Source organism: Tenrec ecaudatus, chromosome 3, assembly GCF_050624435.1.
Source record: "Tenrec ecaudatus isolate mTenEca1 chromosome 3, mTenEca1.hap1, whole genome shotgun sequence".
NCBI classification, from domain to species: domain Eukaryota; kingdom Metazoa; phylum Chordata; class Mammalia; order Afrosoricida; family Tenrecidae; genus Tenrec; species Tenrec ecaudatus.
Window position 1 is genome coordinate 140,212,691 of NC_134532.1, and position 15,541 is coordinate 140,228,231.

The following is a 15,541-nucleotide window of genomic DNA, read 5'->3' on the forward strand; positions in this document are numbered from 1 at the left end:
TAGATCTTTAACATGTTGTTAAAAAACACCTCACTGCCATCAAGTCAATGCCAGTGCAGGGTAGAACTGCCCCTGTGAGATTCCAAGACTATAATGAGAGTAGCAAGTTCAGCCTTTCTCCCTCTGAGCAGCTAGTGATTGTGAACTGCTGACCGTCCAGTTAGCAGCCCACTCATAACCACCGCCAGGACTCCTGAGGTTAACAGTGACTAATTATTCAGAAAGGGACCAACTCATCCTTCTTTTTAAGCTGTTCTTAGACTGGAAGCTCTGTTGGAACCTGTTCACCCAGGTGACCAGCTTCCAGCGTCCAAGAAACGCATGGCAGAACGACAATCCGACAATCAAGTGGGACCTGTGTATAGTGTGGGGTGGGTGACAGGTTCAGGTACATTGGTTTTCCAGTCAACAATTCATACACGTGTTTGTGATATTTCATGGCAATCCCCACGATAGAGCAGCGCTTTTCCCACTTGCTCCTTTTTACTGTTTCTATTCCCCCTCCTCTCCTGTCCCTTCCTACCTTCTGAGCTCCATCCCTGGGAAAGTGCTGCCCTTTTGATCTTGTTGGGTGGTTGTTCTCATGTGTGCCGACCTCCCTCGTCTTATCATTCACCTTATTGGTTGCTTGGCGGAAAGCTCAGCCACCTGGGCAGGTTCCATCCCAGGCATCAAACGTGTCCACAGCCATAGTCCCCGGTGTTTCAGTCACTGTTGACCAGGAAACTTGGTCTCTTTCTGTGATTTTGAGTTTTGTTCCTCATCTTTTTTCTCTCCCCCATCCAGGACCTCCTACTGTGTGACCCCTTTCTTAGCGGTCAGAATTTCGAGTTCTTTTGGTCTCAGTCAGGGGTGGGAGGGGGGCTGGGGTTCACCTGATGCACTCATCCTTTGCACTAATTTCTTTATGTCCTTGATTGTTTTGTCTTCGTTCGCTTTTGCTCTGGACAGGGAGAGACTCATACTTGGACCTTAGATGGTGTGTTAGTCTGGGTAGACTAGAGAAACAAATTCATAAACACGCATGTGTGTATAAGAAAGAGAATCCTATACAAGAGGGATTGAACATTGAGAAAACATCCCAGCCCAGTCCAGTCCAAGGCCCTAAGTCTGATATTAGCTCATATGTCTGATACCAATCTATAAAGTCCTCTTCAGACTCATGAAACACATGCGATGACACCAAATGCAGGAAGATCACAAGCCAATGGGTAGAAAGTCTTTGGATTCAGTGGCACTGTAAGCATCTCAGCGCTGGCAGGGGTCTCTGTGGCTTCTCCGGCTTCCGAGATCTGGTTGCGTCCATGTTGTTTGTATTCTGCAGTGTCTCCCAGAAAGCAGCAGAGAGAGAGATGTCTTCCGCCTCCAAGGAGGAAGTACTAGATTTCCCAGAATTCTCAGGAGAAGGCCAGGCCCACACAGAAGTCTCATTGGCTATCTCCAGATTGACAGCCTAGACTCCACCCCTACACTCCTAATCCTTAAATTGACTCCAGATTAGGTGACTGCCACAGATGGCTACTCATACGCTTTGAAGACCCCAGTTGCTCTTACCAACAAGGGATGTAGAACACTGTCGCTAGACTATTAGCCCAATTGCTTTCTAGGCCCCTAAAGACTAGGGACAACTCATATAATGATTCAAATGCCATAGACCTTCCTGAAGACAGTAACAAGTTTAGTGTTTCCAGTTCTGTAGTACTTCAATCCTAATGAACCAGACTTGCTAAATTAACAGCAACTTCTTAAGTGCATTTAAAAACTCTTCTCACCCTCTCCCATCAAGTCGATTCTGACTCATGGTGACCCTATTACAGGACAGCGTGTAAGTGCCCCATGGGTGTTGAGGCTGTAAATCTTTACTGGAGCAGAATGCCTCTTCTCTCTGCAAGGGATCAACAGCTGGTTTTGAACTGCTGGCCTTATGGCTAAGCACCCCCGGGCCCCTTAAAAACTGTTGTAAGTCTAATAAAGCACATAAAATTTATTAGATCCGGTTCCTTAGTAATACAACCATCTTGAAAATGAGTGTTTATGGCAAAACCTATGTAAATGCAACTTGCATAAGTTTCTCATTTCTTTGTTACAAAGTTACAAACTCACTCCCCTAACCAGAGTTAGAAGGAGCTCTGGTGGAGCACTGAGTTAGACATTGGACTACTAACCCCAACGTTGGTGGTTTAAAGCCTGCTAGTTGCTCTGAGGGAGAAAAATGAGACTGTTGCCATAAACACAACTCACATACCCCCCCCACCACCAAGATCAGATGAAAATGTTAAAGGAGCAAATCTAACAAATGTGGAAGTTGTTCCAAAATGTAACCGAATGCAAATGAAGGACACACATAGAGTGGAATAATCTGGTTTATTCGCCATTTAAACCACTATTTGTGGAATTAACTCATTTATACACTAACTACTCGATACAATATTCCTGGAGGCAATATGTTTAAAGAAGGGGGTGGGGGAAGCCCTTCCTCCCAGCGACTCAAGTGGAATTAACTCATTTATACACTAAGTACTCGATACAATGTTCCTGGGGGCAATATGTTTAAAGAAGGGGGAAAAAAAAGTCCTTGCTCCCAGCGACTCGGTGCCCAGAGAGGGCACTCAGGCCCTTCTGGAGATCACCTGCTGTTGTGGCCCAGTGCACAACAGAACAACACAGCACTGCCTGGTTTGTGCCGTCTTCTTGATCACCGCTGTGTTTGAACCCATTGCTATCACCACTGTGGACTCGGAGTGCCTCCCGACCTACGGCACTCATCTTCCAGCACTGCACTGCACAACAGTCTGCTGTGATCCACAAGGCTTTCGTCGGCTAGTTTTCTGTTGTAGATCTCCAGCCCTTTCTTCCTAGTCTGTCTTAGCCTGGGAGTACTGCTGAAACCTGTCCGCCATGGATCATCCTGCAGGTATTTGAGATGATGGTGGCAGGGTTTGCTTTGTCATAGCAACTCCCCAGTCACCAGAGTATGACAAACTGACAGATGATTGGTGGAGAGATCATCTGGGGTTTTGTGTTTTTGAACAACATACACAATTAAGTGACTTGCCCCAAGTAGACAGAACCTTGGTAGACAGCATCTCAAGGGGACCTCTGAAAACTGGGCCTGTGCTCCATGTAACTGCCCTACAATGCTGTAAATAAACAGAGTGGCATTAAGTCTTGCTCAGTCTTGACCTACGTTTCTTGGGATCACACCACTTGTGGGAAGGGCCAGCTTCCTGGTCCGCGGGACCTGGGCAGTCGCTCAGGGCCCTGCTCTTAAAGGGTCCGGGGCTTGGTGTACTGGTCTCTGCTGGGTTGCTTGAAATTCTAAATTTTTAAACAAAGGGCTCCACATTCTGTGTTCACACCAGGTCCCACAAATCACACGTACAGTCCTGGTTCTGGCCTTAAATAAAGGAGGCAGCCCTGGGTCTTCAAGTCTGAGGCTCCTATTGAGCCTGTCCTTCCAGCATCTGCAATTCTCTTCTCGGTGGGCTTGGGACTTGCTCTGGACCATTTGGAAAAGGCTTCTCTTTGTGGCTTTCTTCTGCTACTTCCTGCGCGTTTCTTCCCGGCTTCTGTACTTCACAGCCTTCTTACATCTTTAAGAAAACTCAGCTATATAACTGAGCGAAAGCAGAACGATGTGCTGCTATTTTAGGACTTGAGCCCAAAGGAACAGTGCGGCTGAACATTCACCATAAGACCAATCGGGGAAACAGTTACTTCCAGCGGTGAACGATTCTAAGCCAGCTGGATGTCCCATAAGAGAAGAGTACAATAAATTAAGGTGCACCCGCATGGGGGAATATTTTGTGTCATTAATAGCTATTTTGTAACAGCATGTCACCACAGAAAAGGTGCTCATGGTACCTTGAGTGAAAAGAGCAAAGAGAAAAAAGCCTCCACAGTAATGGAAAAGATTGCCTTCCCAGAATATGGAAATGTCATGTGTGTAAAGACAGAACATCAATAGAATTCTTTCAATAATCTGATGACTCACTGTCTATGCCACGAAATTTGGACAAGAGTTACCTGTCCAAATAACCAGAAGAGACCCGTATTTGTCCCCCTTAAAAAGAAAGGTGACTGGACAGAAGTGGAGAGTATCAAACAATAGCAATAGTGTCGTAGGCAGGTGAAATGTAGCTGAGGACAACTCCACCACGGCTACACTAACAGGGAACTGCCAAAACTTCAAGCTGGATTCGGAAGAGGACATGAAATGAGCGTTCTCATTGCCAACGTCAGGTGAAACTTGGTTGAAAGCAGAGGAGAGCAGAAAGATGCTCACTCGGGTTTTATAGCCTGTGCAAAGGCATTAGGCTGTGTGGATCATAACGCACTGTGGACCACACTGAGAAGAATTTCAGGCACTTCATGTGCATGAAGTCTGAGTCTGTACTTAGTCCAAGAGGCAGTCAGGCAAACAGAACAAGGGAATATTGTATGGTTTAAAAACAGGAAAGGTGGGAACCCGGGTTGAAACCTTTCACCGCACTTATTTAATCTGTATGCTAAGCAGATCATCTGAGAAGCAGGCAAACTGGACTATATGAAGAAGAAAAAGGCCTCAGGATTAGAGGAAGGCTCATTAACAACCTGAAATATGCAGGTGAGCCAATCTTGCCTGCTGAAGTGGAGAACTTGAAGCACTTGCTGATGAAAAATCAAAGACTGCAGCCTTCAGAATGGATTGCAGTGCAATGAAATGAAAACCGAAATTGGACCAATAGACAATATCATGAGGAATGGAGAAAAGAAAGAAATTGTTAAGATTTTTGCTTGGGAAGACTCAAAACAACCATACTGATGTGAAACGGGTGGGGTCGGAGTGGAGACCCAAAATCCTTCTGTAGACAATTAGACATCCCCTCACAGAAGGGTCACAAGGAAGGGACCAGTTAGCCAGAGTGCAGTTTAGCAGCAATGAAACACATAACACTGTTCTAGTTCGTTAATACTTCCTCGTCCCCCACTATCATGACCCCAGTTCCACCTTACAAACCCAGCTAGACCTGAGCATGTACACTGGTACAGTTAAGAGCTCTGGACACACCGAATCCAGGACAGAGAAACCTCCCAGGAGCAATAAAGGGAGGATAGGGGGAAAGTAGGACAGAAATGTGAGTGAAGGGAGACAGTGGATGCTGTAGGGTATGAAAACAATCATAATTTACAAGTTATCAAGGGTTCAAGAGGTGGTGGGGTGAGGAGAGAGGGAAAAAAGAGGAGCTGATACCAAGGGCCCAATAGAAAGTAAATGTTTAGAAAATAATGATGGCAATATATATAAAAACATCGTCGATACAATGATGTATGGATTCCTATAAGATCTGTAAGAGCCCAAATAAAATGATATATTAAAAAAAGAAGAAGAATTTTGTTTGGGTCCACAGTCAATGCTCATGGAAGCAGCAGTCAAGAAATCATAGGACGTGGTGCATTGGGCAAATCTGCTGCTCAAGACAGCTTTAAATTGTTGAAGAGCAAGGATGGCACTTTGAGGACAAAGTGTGCCTGACCAAAACCTGGTATTGTCAATCTCCTCGTACATATGCAAAACTGGACAAGGAATAAGAAAAAATGCAGGAAAATGGTACATTTAAATCATGGAGTTGGCGAATAATATTGAAGGTACCATGGGCTGCTGGGAAAACACACAAATCTGTCTTGGAAGAAGTACAGCCAGGATGCTCCTCAGCAGTCGTGATGGCCAGACTTGTTTCAGATATTTCTGATAGTTATCAGGAAAGACCAGTCTCTGGGCAAAGTCATCCTGCTTGATACCGTGGAGGGTCAATAGAAAAGAGGAAGGCCCTCAACAAGATGGATGGAGACAGTGGCTGCAACCATGGGCTCAAACACAACTGTCATTGTGAGGCTCCTGCAGGATCCGGCGGAGCTTGGTTCTGTTTGGTTCTATTGTCCCTACTGTTGCTATGGATCAGAGCCAACGGGAAGGCAGCACACAGCAACAAAGGTAGAATCAGTAGCATTTAAAATCCAGATGCTCCTGGGGGAGTGCAGCGGAATAGCAAGGGAATGGAGCGGCAAGGTCCCCAGGGAACGCTGAAGGTGGACTTTGGGGCCAGGGCGTGGCGCCCCAACAGACGAGTGGAAAACACCGCTAAAGGCCAACAAATGATCCTTGAACTAACTACAAGCTTTTCTTTCTTGTTGTGTTTTATTTTGTTCTTTGTCAGTGGTTTGTTGTTGTTGTTGTTTTGTTGTATATTGTTGCTTGTTTTTGCTCTGTCTTGTTTTTGTGCATGTTATTATCTCTGCAGGTCTGTTTAAATAAGAGAGGCTGGATGAACAGTCTGGAGGAGAAAACAATGGGACCGACAGTTTCCGGGGGACATGAGAGAGGGGGAGGTGGGGAAAAAGGAAGGGGTGTTAATAAACCCAGGGACAAGGGAACAACAAGTGATCCAAATTTGTGGTCAGGTGGGTGTGGGAGGCCTGGTAGGGCATGATCAAGGGTAATGTAACCAAGAGGAATTGCTGAAACCCTGGTGGGCAATGAGCATGATAGTGGGAAAGGAGGAAAGTCAGGGGAAATAGAGGAAAGAGCTGGGAGGAAAAGGGCATTTATAGAGGTCTGGATAAAGACATGTACATATGCAAATATATTTATAAGTGAGGATGGGGAAATAGATCTATGTGCATATATTTATAAGTTTAGTATTAAGGTAGCAGAAGGACATTGGGCCTCCACTCAAGTACTGCCTCAATGCAAGAATACTTTCTTCTATTAAATTGGCATTCTATGATGCGCACCTTCCCGACACAACCACTGAAGACAAAGCGGGTGAATAAGCAAATGTGGTGAAGAAAGCTGGGGGTGCCCAGCTATCAAAAGATATAGCATCTGGGGTCTTAAAAGCTTGAGGGTAACCAAGTGGCCATCTAGCTCAGAAGCAACAAAGCCCACATGGAAGAACACACCAGCCTGTGTGATCACGAGGTGCCGAAAGGATCAGTTATCAGGCATCAAAGAACAAAAAATCATATCATTGGGTGCACACCTCCATGATATGATCACTGAAGACAAATGGGTGCATAAGCAAATGTGGCAAAAAAAAGTTGATGGTGCCCGGCTATCAAAAGGTATAGCGTCTGGGGTCTTAAAGACTTGAAGGTAAACAAGCGGCCATCTAGTTCAGAAGCAACAAAGCCCACATGGAAGAGGCACACCAGCCTGTGGGATCACGAGGTGCTGAAGGGATCAGGTATAAGGCATCATCAAAACAAAAAATCTTACCATAGTGAATGAGAGGGGGAGTGCAGAGTGGAAACCCAAAGCCCATTTGTCAGCCATTGGAGATCCCCTTGCAGAGGGGTCTAGGGCAGGAGATGAGCCAGTCAAGGTGTGATGTAGCACCAATGAAAAATACAACTTTCCTCTAGTTCCTAAATGCTTCTCCGACCCCCCGCCCCCCGCCACTATCATGATCCCAATTCTACATTGCAGGTCTGGCTAGACGAGAGAATGTACACTGGTACAGATAGGAACTGTAAACACAGGGAATCCACGGCGGATGATCCCTTCAGGACCAGGGGTGTGAGTGGTGATACTTGGAGGGTAGAAGGAGAGTGGGTTGGAAAGGGGGAATTGATTACGAGGATCTACATGTGACTTCCTCCCTGGGGGACGGACAACAGGAAAGTGGGTGAAGGGATATGTGGGACAGGGCAAGATATGACAAAATAATAATTTATAAATTATCAAGGGCTCATGAGGGAGGGGTAAACGGGGAGGGTGGGGGAAAATTGAGGACCTGATGCCAGGGACTTAAGTGGAGAGCAAATGTTTTGAGAATGATGAGGGCAATGAATGTACAGATGTGCTTTACACAATTGTTGTATGTATGGATTGTGATAAGAGTTGTATGAGCTCCTAGTAAAACGATTTTTAAAATAAATAAATAAATAAAATCCAGATGCTCAACAAATACATATAAATTCTTACTATATATTTGTAGAGGCTGGTTTATTATCTAAACAAGATAAAATTGACCACGCAACTACAAAGGTTAAAGTTCCAAAGGTGAGTTTGTCTTAACTTCAGGGTGAATAAGTTAGCGAAAGACAGGGAGAACATTTCTACAACATGAAGAAGATAGTCCATGTAATGGAATTGGTTGAGTTGGTGTTTGTTTTGCCGTGTATATTTTCTCAGAAAATATTTTTTTTTAAAGAAAGACACTGTGACAGCCAGCTGCTCCCACAAGTTCAATTATAAATAAGACCAATGAGCACTTTTTGGTTATCTTCCTAGAAGCATTTGACACTGTTGACCACTTCCACTTCTGGCTTCTACACCACCACTCTCTCCTGGTTTTCCACTTATCTCTCTGACTTGGCCCTCTCTGTGTTCTTTTTATGCTTTCTGCTCCTCTGTCTGCCTTCTATGGTGGAGTTTCTTGTGAGTCATTTCCCAACCCTCTTGTCTTCTCCCTGTACACATTCTTCCTAGGTGAAGTCAAGGACTTCAACACCTGCACGCACTTGTCTATGCCAGAAAATTTGGAAGACGGCTACTTGGTCAACTGACTGGAAGTGATCCATGTTTGTGCCCATGACAAAGAAAGGTGACCCAACAGAATGCTCAAATTATAGAACAATGTCATTGATATCACATGCATGGTAAATTTTTCTGAAGATCATCTGACAACGGTTGTAGCAGTGCATTGACAGGGAGCATCCAGAGGTTCAGGCTGGATCCAGGAGAGAATATGGAACAAGGGATCACATTGCTGATGTCAGCTGGATTTTGGCTGAAAGCAGAAAATACCACAAAGACGTTTAATTGTTTTACCGTACTGTGTGGATTGTTATAAATCAAGGACAGGCTTGAGAAGAGTGGAATTCCAGAACACTTCGTGGTGCCCACTCGGAACTGGTACATGAATCAAGAGGCTGTTGTAGTTAGAACTGTGCTACTCCACGGTTTGTTCCATATGCCCTCGGCCCTCCGCCAGCACCTCCACTGGTCACAATTCTCAGCATGGTGCCATAACCCAAATCCGCATTTCTGAAGAGTTTGAGCAATTAATAGTCGTGTTGGGTTTGGTTTGCTTTAGTTTTCCCTTGATTTTAATTTCAGGGCATGATAGTATTGAGTTATTCTAATTGATCTCCTGGATGCCAGGCATACTCTTCTTTAAATCCATTATGTAATATCTATCCAACTTCCCCTTGGTAATCAGGATTGGTCACATCAGCCAATACAGTGGACTAGTGAAGAGCCCAAAGTGTCCAGGTGGTATTCATAACTTCCAATTCAGTGGAATTCATGCTGTTCCCAGAGGGAAGCATACCTCCCTTTGGGAAAAAGACCTCTAGACCCACAGAGCATACTGTCATGTGGACAGGAAGCAAATATTTTGGAAGTGGGTCATGAAGGGCAATAATGTATGGGGTCACTAATCTTTCCAACCCTTGATTCTTGGACTCATGAATCCTGGATAGGAAAGAAGTAGCATCATATATTGGACACAGGTTTTAAGGTATATACAGCCGTGGTAGTTACATAATCTGGTATTAACTTGAGACTATTAAGAGTGAAGGGGAAGAGGTTAGCCTGTCAACTGGGTCACAGCTTGATGACCTTATTTGGAGATGCTATGGAGATAAATAGTTTGTTGGAGGCCAGACCCACACAGACTCTTTCTGTCTCCCTACAAGACATTCCTGTTGACAAGCCACATGGAGCTATGTTGATAGAGCCAGAACCTTGGAGATGGAGGAGCCATGTGGAGACCCACACCAGCACTGAGATGCTTCCACTGCCACTGGATCCACAAGACTTTGCACCCAATGGCCTGTGATCTTCCTGCATTCTGTGTCATTGCATGTGTTGGTGAGTCTGAAGAGGAAGTTGTAGACTAGAATCAGACATATGGGCTAATATCAGACTTATGGACTTGATCTGCACTGGGCTAGGATGTTTTTCTTAATATACAATTACTCTTTTATATAAAGCTCTCTCTTGTACACATATGAATGTCTCTGGATTTGTTTCTCTAGTTAAACCAGATTAACATAACAGTTTTCTGAAGAACATTCCCCTAACCCTGCAAAGCATTACTATCTACCTGGCATTTTAATTGTGTCTTTAGAAGGTCATGTCATCACTCTATTAGGTCAGCTGATTCAGGGTGATAGAAGGATGGTTAGATAAGTGATAGTTCATGAAAATGGGCCCATTGTTGCAGTTAATTTCCCGTGAAGTGAGCCTCTATTCAAGACAATGCTGGAGAGGATACCATGATAAGGCATTCTGTGGGTCCACGAATAGTTAGTTTTGTCAGAAGCATTGGGTGAAGGGAAGGCAAATCCATATCTAGAGTGCCTATGCTGTTCCAGCCAGAGCAAAGCCCTGTCCTTTTCACGTTAGAAGCAGTCCCAGGTAATCAGACTGTCACCAGGAGAAGGAGGAAGGGTCCATGTCTGGAGCGCAGTGTCAATCTCTGCAGCTGGCAAAGTGGCTGTAGCCAAGTTGGTCTTGGTGAGTGGGAAGTTCATGTTGCTTAGTTCATGCATATCCTCGATTCCCTACTACCATGGACACTTAGTTCAGGAGTCCATTAGACGATGTCAGGAGGAATTAGGGGGGAAAGATGACTGGTTTCCACAGAAATGTCATCCTGGCTGTTAAAATCCTCCTCTGCCCAAGGTAACCCTTTACTGAGGATTCATATGAAACACAAATATCTTCAGTTCTTTGGCCCACCCAGAGAGGTCGATTCACATACCTCTTCCTTGTAACCAATTTTCCAGTCCCTCCAGCGTTCAAGTCCCTGATCCCTACCAAGGTCCAAACATCTCCATGGTAGTTCGGTATCTTCATTCAATTGGGACATTTCCCATTGTGAAATCTGAGTTACATAAAATAGCTATCGCAGCAGTATTTAAGGCTGGTGGGGCTCCATTCACACATGTATTCCCCACCATTATCCTGAAAGTGTGTCCTTTGGGCATTCTATGGACTGTGGGTGACTGTGGCCCTAACCTGATATCGCCACACTAATAGGTTAATGGGCTGATTTTCCTAAGTCTTTGGATACAGTGTATCAAGGCAGTTCTGGCAACTCACTTGATTTAGGCTGGGCCACCTGTTAATCTGTGCTTTAGTGCATCAACCAAATAAACCATTAGGTCCTTTTCTAACCTCTCCCATTGAAACATGGAAGAATCTGTGTTTAGTGGGTCCATATCAATAAACTCAGACTGATCCAACCTTATACCATTATCCCACACCCTTCATAGCCATTTCCACACATGTTCTCCAGGTTTCTTCTGGAATATATTAGAAAAATCAAGCAGATCTTTGAGAGATAAAACGTCCCTCTTCCCGGGTCGCATTTTGTACTTCACCTTAGGATCTCACTGGTGCGTAAGTCCTGTAAGTCTAGAAGCAAAAACAGGCAGCCTGGCTTGCCTGTAAAAACAACCCAGAGGCACTCGTCTATGGAGGAGAGAACTTCCGGTCAAGGATGTGCCCAGTCCTGCGCCATTCAAGCCCATTGGTCCGATGCTCGCTGGGCCCTCTTCAGACCCCTGTAGGTACAAGAAGAAAGGTGACGCGGGAAGCAAGGAGATCAGTGAGGACAGTTTTGGGTATCCAGGGTCAGGGGAAGCGTGGCAGGGTGCCAATAACTCTGAAAGCCAGGCGGCCCACATGGGGCCACCCCTGGAGCAGACACAATGCCCCAGAGAGGGGCCAGTAAGGAGGAAGGGGGAGTGGCCAGTAAGGAGGAAGGGGGAGAAAGCGCCTCTTTTTTATCTTGCTGGTGTACAGAAGGCCACACCCCAAGGAGACAGCCACAAGCTACTAGTTGATTGACAGGTGTGACTCCACCCCTAACCAGGATTGTCTCTAGTTGATGTGCTCCCTAACCATGACAGCCCCTTTTCCTGGGAATTCAACTTTCATGAACCATTCCTGTTTCTAACTCCAAGAGAAATGAAAAAGTTAACAATTCTGAAAATTAGTCTCATTATCATATAGTAGGCTATAACTTTATAATTTGACTATATTGTACTTGAAAGAGCCATGTAGGTAAGCAGTGGACTGCTAACCACAAGGTCAGTGGTTCAAACTCACCAGCTGCCCCCGAGGAGAACAATAAGCCTGCTCTTGAGTAGATTTACAACTTCAGAAACCCTATATAAAATCTCTGTGAGTTGGAATTGACATGCTGGTGAGGGGTTGAATTTTCTTGAAATTGTGCTTTTAATATTATAAAACATAAATTCTAGAACTCCAGGTGAGATTTAAAGAGATGGATACAGCAAGTACCTGGATTACTAAGGGAACAAGCTTCTGCATAGAGATATATGAGGGTAAATTAAAGGTTGCTTCAAAGACCTCAAATGCCAAATTGAGAAATTGGAAACTAATTTGGTTAAGTCATAAGAAGCTACTGGGTGGCGAAACCTGTTAAGCACTCGTTAAAGTTGGAGGTCCTACAGCATGCACCTATTCAGAAGATGAGCTGCTTCCACAGAGTCGCAATCATGCAAAGCCCCTGGCGTGTGTTTTTAATCCGCCAGCCTGGGTCGCCAGGAGTCAGAGTAGATTTCATTGTGTGTTAGGCCGGGTCGACAAGAGAAAGAAATCCAGTGACACTCAAATATGTGTAAGAAAGAGTTTTATACCAAGAAGCTTTATATAATCAGGGAAACACTCCAGCCCCGTCCAACTCCGGTCCATAGTCCGATATACTAGTCCATTAAGTCCCTCTTCAGACTCACACAGTGACATGCAATGATGCAGGAGGCAGGACAATCACAGACCAGTGGGTGCAACGTTTCATGGATCCAATGGCAGTGGACGCATCTCTAGGGCTCTGGCCGCCATCCAAGTCAGCCAGCAGGAAGGTAAAAGCAGAGAGAAAGGGGTCTTATGAGAAGGCCATGCCCATATGGCGGTGTCGTCAGGCTGTGACCTGATTGACAGGCTAGACTCCACTCCTACACTTTTATATATCATGTTGGCATGAAATTATGTAACTACCACACATGGCAACTAACAACCACAGCAACAAAAAACAGGTGCCACTGAGTCAACTGATCAGGACAGGAACAAGCTCACAATTTTACTTTAAGAATGTGAATCTGATCGCTTCTCGGCCTTTTGGCTAAGATCAAGTGTAGGAATGTGAATCTGTCCCTGCGAAGTGCCCAACATGTGAATGAGGCCAGGCAATCGTGAGCCAAACACAGAAGTCACAGAAGTGAGAAACAAGAAATGATTACTGTTTTATTTATTATGTTGCAATGTTGTTACTATTATTGTGAGGTGTTTTTTTTAGTGGGTTCCAACTCCTGGTGGCCCCATTCATAACAACACACCAACCTCACAATTATTTGATCTGAGCCCACTGTGCCAGTCATCTGTCAGTCAGTCCATGTCATTGAGGGTCTCCTTCCTTTTCCCTGACCCTCCACTTTACCCAGCATGCCCTTTTCCTGGGACTCGTCCCTCCTGACGACATGTCCAAAGGGTGTGAGACGAAGTCTCACTGTCTTTGCTTCCACGCAGCTCTTTCGAGACAGATTTGTTTGTTCTTCTGGCCGTCCATGCTACTTTCAATATTCCTTGCCAACACCATAGTTTAAACGCGTGAATTCTTTTGTAGTCTTCCTTATTCATCGTTCAATTTTCACATGCATCTGAGGTAATTGAATATACCATAGCTTAGGCCAGGTGCACCTACATCACCAAAATAAGATCGTTGCTTATCAACACTTAAGAGGTCTTGTGCAGCAAATATACGCAATGTCCGTTAATCTCTTGACTGCTGTTTCCATGAGCATTGATTGTGGACCCAAGCAAGATGATGTTCATGACAACTTCAGTCATTTCCAAGTGTATCATGAGGCTCTCCACTGCTCCAGTTGTGCGAATGTTGGTTTACTTTACATTGAGTTGTAACCTGTATTGAAGACTGCAGTGTTTGATTCTCATCAGTAAGTGCTTCCAGTCCTCTGGCTTTCGGTGAGCAAGACTGTGTCATATGCACATTGCAAGTTGTTACCAAACTTTTGGCTGTGCAGCTTGAAGTTATCCCCTCACTGCCACTGGTTCGTGATCACTTGCTGCCTCTTGAAATTGTTGAATGGTAACCAGTTCTTTTTGGTACCAAAAACCAAAAGCAAAAACAAATCATTGCCATCAAGTGAATGCTGATTCATAGCAACCTTGTACAAAAGAGTAGACCTGCCCCCTCATGAGTTGAGCATAGATATTGTTTAGGGCAGTGGTTCCTAACCCCTTTGAGAATCAAATGACCCTTTCACAGAGGTCGCCTAAGACCATTGGAAAACACATATTTCCGATGGTCTTAGGAACTGAGACACCGCTCCTCTATCCATCTCCATGCAGGTCCGCCCACATGCAGATTGCCCACATGTGAGTACCCTGTATAAAGACTGTTACCCATGCTACACCATGAAAAAATCATTTATTTATAATTAGAAATAAATATTTCACAATATATAATTACATATTGTTTGTGTGATTAATCACTATGCTTTAATTATGTTCAATTTGTAACAATACATCCTGCATTTCAGATATTTACATGCCAATTCATAACAGTAGCAAAATTACAGTTATGAAGTAGCAACGAAAATAATTTCATGATTGGGGGGGTCACCACAACATGAGGAGCTGTATCAAAGGGTTGCGGCATTAGGAACGTTGAGAGCCACTAGTTTAAGAGAATGCCTGTAGGTATAAAATAGCACTTTCAAAGTGGGGGGGGGGGCTGCAGCTCTGCACATGGTCAAGCAACCAGTTTGTCCTCAAGTCTCCTGATTTTATCGTAGCTCAGGCTCTGGGTAAGTATGCTCCCAGATTTATTTCCAGGTTGCGTCTCCTGTGCAGATATTCACTCTGGCCTGGCTTCTAGGTCTACCAGAACAGGTCTCACAGTTCTTTGTTCATTACTATTTCTCACAGGGACCTTTGTTCATTCCCTTAGCCAGCAGGCAGAAGCCCCTGTTGTATCTCGAACATATTCTGTCTTGCAAGGTTCATGCATTCAGTTGCCATTTATGCTATTGAAGAAAACAAAAGATATTTTCAATGAAAAAACCCTTGGGCTAGCAAAGTTCAATTTATGATCTCCAGCTTTGTTTCTATAACCAAGCTTTACTTTCCAACTACTGTCCTGAGATAGTTAGGGTTTATTGTGCCAACCTGACCAATAAGCACATGTAGGGTTAATTGGTGAGGTAAATGGCTTGGTGAGCCTCGCCTTTCTAGTTCTCAGGTCTCTTGCTCTCTGATGGTCGAACCAGGGTGCAGCTGCGTTAGCCAATTCCCTGCTTCAGCTGGCAAGGCTCACTTCCTGCAAGACATCCCTAAGGAGAAAGTCACATGGACCTACCCCGATGCAGCCCTGGGTGCTGGGGCAGCCATGTGGAGACCCCTGCCAGCGCTGAGATGCTTACACGCTCACTGATTCGGCTTTCCTCCTGCAGTTGGTTTTTTTTTTTTTTTTTAGATTGAGGAAGACTGTAGATCGGTGTT